The 10526-nt window shown below is 44.3% G+C and overlaps 1 long non-coding RNA gene across 1 annotated transcript; it reads left to right on the top strand.

Annotated features, from left to right (window-relative positions):
- Window positions 1–5374: 5374 nt before the first annotated feature.
- On the top strand, window positions 5375–8001 carry LOC132207757 (uncharacterized). Its single transcript, XR_009443781.1, has 3 exons — window positions 5375–5456; window positions 6013–6740; window positions 7788–8001. It is a non-coding gene; the product is annotated as an uncharacterized LOC132207757 (long non-coding RNA).
- Window positions 8002–10526: the final 2525 nt, after the last annotated feature.

The following is a 10526-nucleotide window of genomic DNA, read 5'->3' as shown; positions in this document are numbered from 1 at the left end:
TGTATCAGAGATATTGGGAACTGCAGATGCTGGAGAATCCAAGATAATAAAATGTGAGGCTGGATGAACACAGCAGGCCAAGCAGCATCTCAGGAGCACAAAAGCTGACGTTTCGGGCCTAGACCCTTCATCAGAGAGGGGGATGGGGTGAGGGTTCTGGAATAAATAGGGAGAGAGGGAGAGGCGGAACGAAGATGGAGACTAAAGAAGATAGGTGGAGAGAGTTTAGGTGGGGAGGTAGGGAGGGGATAGGTCAGTCCAGGGAAGACGGACAGGTCAAGGAGGTGGGATGAGGTTAGTAGGTAGATGGGGGTGCGGCTTGGGGTGGGAGGAAGGGATGGGTGAGAGGAAGAACAGGTGAGGGAGGCAGAGACAGGTTGGACTGGTTTTGGGATGCAGTGGGTGGAGGGGAAGAGCTGGGCTGGTTGTGTGGTGTAGTGGGGGGAGGGGACGAACTGGGCTGGTTTAGGGATGCGGTGGGGGAAGGGGAGATTTTGAAGCTGCTGAAGTCCACATTGATACCATTAGGCTGCAGGGTTCCCAAGCGGAATATGAGTTGCTGTTCCTGCAACCTTCGGGTGGCATCATTGTGGCACTGCAGGAGGCCCATGATGGATATGTCATCTAAAGAATGGGAGGGGGAGTGGAAGTGGTTGGCGACTGGGAGGTGCAGTTGTTTGTTGCAAACTATGCGGAGGTGTTCTGCAAAGCGGTCCGCAACACATCCTACCTCACACCCCGCCCCCGTCACAACCACCCAAAGAGGATCCCCCTCGTTCTCACACACCACCCTACCAACCTCTGGATACAACGCATCATCCTCCGACACTTCCGCCATCTACAATCCGACCCCACCACCCAAGAATTTTTTCCATCCCCACCCCTGTGTGCTTTCCGGAGAGATCACTCTCTCCATGACTCCCTTGTTCGCTCCACACTGCCCTCCTACCCCACCACACCCAGCACCTTCCCCTGCAACCGCAGGAAATGGTACACGTGCCCGCACACCTCCTCCCTCACCCCTATCCCAGGTCCCAAGATGACATTCCACATTAAGCAGAGGTTCACCTGCACATCTGCCAATGTGGTATACTGCATCCACTGTACCTGGTGTGGCTCCCTCTACATTGGGGAAACCAAGCGGAGGCTTGGGGACCGCTTTGCAGAACACCTCCGCTCAGTTCGCAACCAACAACTGCACCTCCCAGTCGCAAACCATTTCCACTCCCCCTCCCATTCTTTAGATGACATGTCCATCATGGGCCTCCTGCAGTGCCACAATGATGCCACCCGAAGGTTGCAGGAACAGCAACTCATATTCCGCTTGGGAACCCTGCAGCCATATGGTATCAATGTGGACTTCACCAGCTTCAAAATCTCCCCTTCCCCCACCGCATCCCTAAACCAGCCCAGTTTGTGCCCTCCCCCCACTGCACCACACAACCAGCCCAGCTCTGCCCCTCCAACCACTGCATCCCAAAACCAGTCCAACCTGTCTCTGCCTCCCTAACCTGTTCTTCCTCTCACCCATCCCTTCCTCCCACCCCAAGCCGCACCCCCATCTACCTACTAACCTCATCCCACCTCCCTGACCTGTCCGTCTTCCCTGGACTGACCTATCCCCTCCGCACCTCCCCACCTAAACTCTCTCCACCTATCTTCTTTTCTCTCCATCTTCGGTCCGCCTCCCCCTCTCTCCCTATTTATTCCAGAACCCTCACCCCATCCCCCTCTCTGATGAAGGGTCTAGGCCCGAAACATCAGCTTTTGTGCTCCTGAGATACTGCTTGGCCTGCTGTGTTCATCCAGCCTCACATTTTATTATCTGGCATGATGAAGTTTCCAATTTGAAAATGATTGTGGCCGTGATGGTCCGAGAATGTAAAGCCTTAGAGTGATAATCCTGTTCCACTCAATGTAAGCCAATAACAGCAATGATTTGCATTTGTGTGGACCGTTTTAGATATTCATCAAACTAAAATGTTTCAAACATTGGTGAAAAAAGTTTATTTTACATTGAATATCTTAAAGAAGGTTAGAGAGGTTTAAGGAGGCAATTCCGGATCTTGTTGGCTCACCAGCTGAAAATGGTGAATGCTGTGTTGCGTGGGGTTTCGGAAAACGTTTGTAGCAAGTGAAGATTACCTACATTGTGGAAATAGGCCCTTCGGCCCTGCAAGTCTACACAGCCCCTTGAAGCATCCCACTCAGACCCATCCCCCTGTAACCCACACACCCCTGAACACTACAGGCAATTTAGCATAGCCCATCCACCTACCTGCGCAGCTTCGGACTGAGGGAGGAAACCAGAGCACACCCACACAGACACAGGGAGAATGTGCAAACTCCAGACAGACATTTGCCGGAGGCTGGAATCGAACCTGTGTCCCTGGTGCTGTAAGGCTGCAGTTCTAGCCACTGAGCCACCATGCTGCCCTAGATCTTAAGACTGGAAGAGTTTAGAGGAACTGTAACAGACAGCACCACAGCTGTACAAGAGGTGTCTGCTGTTGGAAACAATGTAATGAATACTGTTCGGAGGACAGGTCAGCCGAACCAAAACTTTAACCATGATTTCGGTCTACAGATGTTGTCAGATCTGCTGAACTTTTACCAGAAAATTCTGTTGTTGCGTTAATAATAGATACTGTATCATGCCCTTACAAACTGTCATTGATATCTGGCAAAGAGGTCTTGGTCTGCTCGATCGTTACTGGTGTTCCAGAACAAGGTGTTGACCTGGGCACAGCGTTGTAGCCAGGCACATTCAAGGTCTAGGACTTCATGATGAAGACTCTGTAAAGCTTGGGGGAAATTGCTGCCAAGGTGCAGTGGGCAAAGGCCAGTGTACAAAGCTTCCTGTCAAAGTTAATTGGGTGTCCATTCAGTTATTGGACCTCCTGGTGCCTGGAATGCATGTAAATACAGGTTGGGTGAAGTAAATTATGTCTTTGGTTTGTTTGGTTTGTCTTTGGATGCAGACATAGAGTTGTACTGCGTGGACACAGACCCTTCAATCAACCCATCCATGCCAATCAGATATCCTAAATTAAGCTACCCCCATTTGGCCCACAACAAAACACTTACTCCTTATGTACCCATCCAGATGCCTTTTGAATGCACTTGCTTCAGCTTCTAGCATGTCCCTGCTAGCTCATTTCATACACGCACCACTTTCCACATGAAAACATTGCCCTAAGCCCCATATATTTACTTTCCCTTCACCTTAAACATATAGACCTCTATAAGGTCACCCCTCAGCCTTTGACGCCTCTCTGACAAATATACCCCTCCCCAACTCAGGCTAATCAGTCTCTCCCTATAGCTTATACCTAGCAACTGTGGGAATATTATTGCAATTTTTTTCTCAACCCTTTCAAGTTTCGCTCAACACCCTGATGGTAGCAGGGAGAACAAAAGTGCACACTGCATTCCAAAAGTAGACTAACCAATGTGCTGTGAAGCAACAACATGACCTCCCAAATCTTATATTCAATGCAACGACCAATAAAAGCAAGTCTAGCAAATACCTTCTGCCCTATACTGCCCTTTGGTTCATCTGAAGCAATTGTCTCAGCAATTGGTCTTCAAAATTACGAACCTCATCTTTAATGTCAAGTATGGTCCAGCCACTTGTTAGCTTAATCCTTTATCATCATAAATTTCAGTTTTACTGGTGTTCCATGATGTCATGCAAATTCAAGTGAATCCCATTTTGTGATATCACACCACAGTCTTGTGCCAAACGTCAACATGATTTGGCGTACATACCCTTGAGTTTAAGGTTAATTTCAGTATGGCACCTCGGAATTCAAATTGCTTTTGCAAAGTTAATTGTAATTCATAATTCACAAAGAATGTAAAAAGCATGTGAATGATTGGTATCCAACAATCTTAATTATTAAATACTCACATTCCAATTTTTCACGCTATTTTATCAAATGTATTATCAGGTATGAAGTTGCAACATTAATGTTGGAAATTTGTCAAATGCAGAGCCTGATTAAAGTCGTAGCAGCTGAAGGTGTGTGGGCTGAAGACTCTACGCCGCAGAATTCTTGCAGTGATATCCAGGCGCTGAGACGATTGCACTCCAGTAAGTACAATTATCTTCCTTTTTTCTTCAGGAGTACTCCAACCAGTGTAATATTTTCACACTAATTCAAATTTTGGTCCTTGATGCGACTCTCTATCTAATGCTTCCTTGATATCACAGGCAAACATTTCCCAGCTTGCTCTAGGTCTTTCAACAAGGGTATGCAGTGAGTTGAAATGAAAGTTTGAACCCAGTCCTGCAGCCAGAGTACCTGGATGGTCTCTCCCGATTGTGAAAGTTCTGGTGCATCTGCAGATTGACTCACTGTGACTCCTTCCCTGCAGTCAAATCAGAGCTTCGGCTGGAACTAGGTCAGTGAATTCCCAGTTCAGACCAGAATGCAAATCTCTTTCCACATTTCTCACGTTTCCATGGTTTCTCTAAATCAACAATACATTTATTTCTGATCAGCTGAATCCTTGTCCAAACACAGAACATGGTAATGTCTGCTCTCTATAGTGAACAGTGATATTTCCTTTAATGTTCAAAACCCAGGTATATTCAGATAACTATGAACTAGCGATCTGTCAGATTCTGATTTGCTGTTTGGGTTGAGTTTCCCAACTGCACATCCAATCATGGAATCCTGACATTGCAGAATGAGGCCATTTGGCCAATCAAATTTGTCCAACCAATGAGAAGCATCCGACCCAGATACACCTCCTTACCTCTTCACATAGCCCTCCATTTCCCGTGGTTAAAACACCTAACCTATACATCCCTGGAAGCAACGTGCAATTTAGCATGGCCAATCCACTGACCTGCACATTTTTGATCTGTGGGAAGAACCCACGCAGGCACGGGCTCAGTGTAATAATTCCATACAGTCAGCTGAGTTCAGAATCGGCCATCCAAGGCAGCAGGGCGAAGCATTGAAACACCTTGCTGCCCCCCTCTAATATTCTGTGCAGCCTATTCATCTGAAATTTAAAGAAACAACTGGGAAAAAGTGCAAGCGAACACAAAAGCACAAGGGCAGGTTGTGAAATGGAGCTGAATGAAACTGGAAATTTTTGGGGCTGCCATGGGAGAAAGTTGTCACGAAAGCTGCTGGATTCTCATTATAAACACAGCTTGTTCACTCCCATTAGTTGGAGGACCAGCGACTCCCGCTCTGTCCTACAGTCCCACCCATCGTTCTCTCCCATTGGTTGGGCTAATTGATTGATGGCCTTCTCTGCCGATTCAGCGGCAAGGTTTGCAATCGTTATGAGCATGCTCCAACCATAAGTGAACGCGACGACGGCACTTAGAGCGGTTGCCATAACTTTTGGAATTGTGGGTATGTCCACAGTCAAGAGCGAGTCTGTCTCGTATTTGCATCTCAGTTTAGAAAGCGGATCGAGAGAGCAATATTCAGGTGAAGGTCACTCTGCAACTGACAGCATTTATGGAGCTGTTAGCCAATTATCAACAATAGAGCAAACGTTTTCCTGGAACAGAAAAATAATTTGCTGGAGAAATGCAGGAGGTGTGACAGCATCAAACAGAGAAAGCAGTTACGATTTCAAATTCAGTGGCTCTTTGTCAGAAATGAAGTTGTTTCAGTTTATTGTATTAGCTCCAGTTTGTATTTTGAATAGAAGTTCGGAATAGTGCTCGAATTTTTTTCAATGAATTCCACACGCAACAAGATGCCATCTAACCTCCGCCATCTGTCTTCATTAGCAGCATACCAATCCACTTAGATATTTCACATTTTGAAAAGCATTGTCCATCCATACTGACCCTTTCTCTGGTCAACAGATGTGAAACGTTAACTCTGACTCTTCTTCACAGATGTTGCCAAACTTGCTGAGGTTTTCCGGCAAATTCTGTTTTTGTTCCTGATTTATGGCATCCACAGTTCTTTAGATTTTTATGGCAGCGTCACTGGACCTGAAGCATTAATTCTGATTTCTTTTTCTTCCTCACAGATGCTGTCAGGCTTGCTGACTATTCCAGCAACTTTTGTTTTTGCTCCTGATACACACCATCCAAAATTCTTCAGGTTTTTAAAAATTATTTTGCATTATGTCTGTTCTCCATCTGTCTTCTACCCTCCACACCGTTTCCATTGATGTTTACTGAGGATTTCCTATTAGTACCAAGGACTGTGATTGAATCGGGGAGGTGGTTACATTGCAACTACATCTGAATCTTCTCCCAACTGAGAAAGAGCTCGAAAATTAATCACAGTTTCTGAGTAGGCTATAAATTGCACATGAATTGAATGATTTCGGCCATCTGTTGGGATGAGAGAACTGAAAAACACAGCCAATGGTTTAAATCTAAAAGACAAATAGTGAACTTGAGTGACAATCAGCAAATCAGGACATAGTCTGATGCACCCCGCCACTAAGCCCCCAACGAAATCGCCAGAGGAATGGGAAGGAAATTGCTTCATTAAACTGGGAGACACGGACAACTGCAGGAGGTTGGAATCACTGGGAAGGGAGCAATGGGAAAAAAAAGATACATCATTGGGTCAGAGAAAGATGACCTACAGTGAGGTACTGAGTTACTCACCTTGAACTATCCCACTCCTGTGCCTGGATGGGTTAACGACCAGGAAGCTGTGAGATGGAAGTTTGCTCTGAAATGGGCGTGAATTCGGGTGTGAGTGACAGGCATGTCGGGATATCAACCATGGGGTTTCGAATTGGTGAGTGTTTCTGAGTTTTCTGGCCCTATACTAGTCGTGTTGATGGGTTTCAGTTCTCTGCTAGTGTTACATGTTTTCGTTCCCCATTTTTCTCGATCTTTCTCCCATTCCCACTCCCAGAATGCAGGCTCTGGGGCCTCTCGTGAATGAGGGACCAGGGTCTACTTCAGCATTGATTTGGGTGTGCAGAAAATATTTGGTGGAAATAGCAGGAACTCCACCCCAGAATTTCTGGCAGGGGAGAATCTATTTTCTCTCCATCAGCAGGGAAGCACACAGCCCGCAAAGTCTGGGGTGAGCGAGAACATTTTTGAGGTATGTAGAAATGATGAGGGACATAGAAAGAAGAGGCATCACGCATAATTCCCCTTGTTGGATGGATCAATGACCGGGGGCATGAACCAAAGTAAAGGACAGAAAGTTTAGTACAAATTGGAGATTTTTTTCACCCGAAATATAGTGGGAAAATGGAACTCACTGCCTGTAAGTGTGGTACGTGCAGAAATCCTCAGAAAACTTATGATGTATTTAGATAAGTACTTGCAATGCCAAAATATTGGGCATGGGCCACGTGCTGGAAAAGGGATTAGAGCAGTTAGTCTCTTGTTATTTTGACTGGGACAAACTCAATGGGTCGAGGTGTCTCTTTCGTGGCTCTGGACGTGTGGACCCTGAATCCAGTCATGTCTGTGGGGACAGAAATCAGGTGAACTTTCTGACCAGTGGGGAAGGGTGGGGGTGACAGAATGAGTGGGTGAAGCACGGGAAACATTCACTGACAAAAGGGCTCATGTTGCGATATCAGAGGGTGTTGTGGTGGAGAAGTAAAGAGATTTTTTTGTTTAAAAGTGTCCAGATGAAGTATGAAATGTCGCAAGAAATCTGAAATGCAAAGTAAAGACAATCAGTGAGAAGCATAAAGAAAAGAATCAAATGAAAACCATTTAGGCTGAATAGAGATGATTTTCTTTTAACTCACAGAGTGGCGAACATGTGGAATTCTTTGCAAAGGAAGTGGCTGAGTCAAATACATTCACTGTTTTCCAGGAGGAGTTCGATATAGTTCTGAGGGCCAAAGAGATAAAATGATGTGGGGTCCCTGAGCTGGATGATCAGCCGTGATTAATTTGAAGATCAGAACAGGCAAGAAAGGATGAGTGGACGATTCTTACTCCAATTTTTGAAGTTTCCACCATTACCAGAGAAATGGAAAGGATTGACGAGGATAAAGTGAGAGCCAGGAATAACAGCACAATGTATAAATCACTGCGAATGGAGAAATGGAATAAAGACCTGGGATGGATTCAGAGAATGAGTACAGAACAGAAAGGTGCTGTTCTGCACCATATCTGCCACAGTAATGAGGCACACCAAGGTCCATCAACTATCTACAATCTGCGTTTACAAGGCTATGGGATGGTTATGGAGGAACAAGTTGAGATGCAAAACAGGGCCGGAGATCATCCATCACCGCCCTCACCCTCAACCCTTACAGATTACAGAGGTTCATCTTGGCCTGTCCCACTATTTGGCGGGACTGGGTCCAGCTTCACGAAGCTGCCAGCTGATAGTCAGCTGTGTCAACTTGGCCGGGTTGGAATGTTTCAAGGAACAGATCATGGGCGATATCGGAGCAGGCACCTTCTCTGCTCCTCTTCATCCTCCTGTTGTGGCTCTTTTACTGGAGCTCTGTTGGTGACCGTTTCTAAACTCTTATCTCCACATCCTCGTATTGTACGTGTAGGTGGCTATGGTGAGCACTCGAATTTTTAAAAGGTCAATGTCTTATCAGTGTTACTTATGCATTTGTTGGAACATTTTTTAAAATTCATAGAGAACCGCTAAATCCATTTTGCCCCTCCAGTTGTTTTTACATAAAACTCCATTCTTGGATGTGAACAAATTTAAGTAGTGTCAAACAGGAAATATTGCCAAACCGCAGCAGTCTGTTGAGCAAGTAGGAGTGGACCATGTGAACCACGAGAATCCCTATGCTTTCTTTCTGAGAATTCTCACGCTGAGATGAGGAATGAACGCAGATAGTTGTAGAAGTCAAGAAACACAATTGACATTTGTGTTGCATTATCACTATAATGAAATGTTCACTAGAATTTCAGAGATATTATATTACAAGATTTATCACAAAGAGACATAATACTGATGATCAAGAGTGTTGCAAAATGTATCAGCTTGAAGGGCAATTTTGAAAAGGAGAGAGTCAGAGATGTTTGAAGCGGGAACTACAGAACTTGAGGCCAATTATTGAGGTTATTAATCGATGGAAAAGGACAATTTCAGATGCTGCCAGGATTGCTGAGTACTTACCGCACTTTCTTTCTGCATCTGTTCTTAGTTCTGAGGACTCAAGGGATCAAATTGTTTGAGGATAAAGGTCCTTCACTCGCAAATCTCCAACCTCAGTAGTTCACTGCAAACAGTGACTGATTTTAACGGTAGTCAACTATTTTATGTGGTAATTTTTCTCCCAAGTCTTGACTTCACAATTGTCCAGATTAATTTCTCTCAATTTAACAACCTGCGTATCTTCTCTTTTCTCCTTTCTTTTCCTGTTTTGAAAGATTGATTTGCAACTTGAGGTGCAGATGAAACCATATCCAGATCTGACAGCCACTCTCTTCATCATAACCAAATTGTCAAAACGTTTTGAACATTGAAGAAAAAATACCACTCATACTGGAGAGGAACACACTTTCTCTCTGTGTGGAAGTGTCTGTGAAGATTCATCTAAAAGGTCAAAACACCAGAGCAGTCATATTAGAGACAGTGTGGAAATGTGGGGATTGTGGGAAGTCTTTTTTTAAAAGAATCATCACAGCTGAAAGCTCACCAACTCAGTCTGTTAAAAAATTGTGTTGAGTAATCGTGAATTGGAAGGCAGGAAGCGAGAATTTGTTTGTAAAATAACATTCAGGGACAAGATTGTATGGTACCTTGAAGGGATAGTGCTTTTCTAAGCCTAGGGATTTATACTGAGAGAGAAAAAAAAGTGTCTGCATATAGCTGAAGGTGTACAGCCCGTTCTAAAATTGAAACACGTATCAATTGGCTGTGTGAACGGAAACCTTGTTTTGGTGTTTTGGCAATGAGCTGGAATCAGCCAATTTGTCTCATCCAAGCATTAGCAATTCAAAGACAATTGAATTTAAACCTGGTGGTTTTGATAGTTTAGCATGAATGCTATTGTAATAAAATTGACATGTCATCCCAGTAGATAACGAGAGATTTTGAAAATCAGTGTGAGAATGAATGGTCATCTGAGAAGTAATCATCTATCTCTCACAAGCAATCACTGAGGTCTCTAAGAAAGCACCTGTATCCATAAAAGTCACCATGGTATTTCTAGTTAAGAGCCCTCACAAAGTACTTCACAGAGAAAACATCCCTGACACCCGGATCCGTGGAATAAAGGCATTTATGACGTGAGAGCAGCAGAAATAAAGCGCGTAGACTTTGAGAGACTAAGATTTTATTTTCTTGTCTTACTACTTGGATTATATAAGTGGGACTTATGTTTATTGGAATAGCGTACCAGTAGAACTTAGTCCATTTAGGGAATAGTTAGTAGTTATTGGAAATTGTTCAGTTTGCTTGTAATTGTTTCATTTTGTTCACTATTATTTTTATTAAAAAATAAATGTTTACTTTTTACTTATACAGTGAATACGAGGGACTTTCTTTCATTTAACCTTCCTTTCTCTATAACAAGTCATATTGGGGAGAAACTGTTCACTTGCTCTGTGTGTGGGAAGGTATTCATTCCGTCAT

This window comes from Stegostoma tigrinum, unplaced genomic scaffold, assembly GCF_030684315.1.
Source record: "Stegostoma tigrinum isolate sSteTig4 unplaced genomic scaffold, sSteTig4.hap1 scaffold_148, whole genome shotgun sequence".
Lineage (NCBI taxonomy): Eukaryota > Metazoa > Chordata > Chondrichthyes > Orectolobiformes > Stegostomatidae > Stegostoma > Stegostoma tigrinum.
Note: the sequence above shows the minus strand (reverse complement) of the source record. Positions and strands in the feature narration are given on the sequence as shown.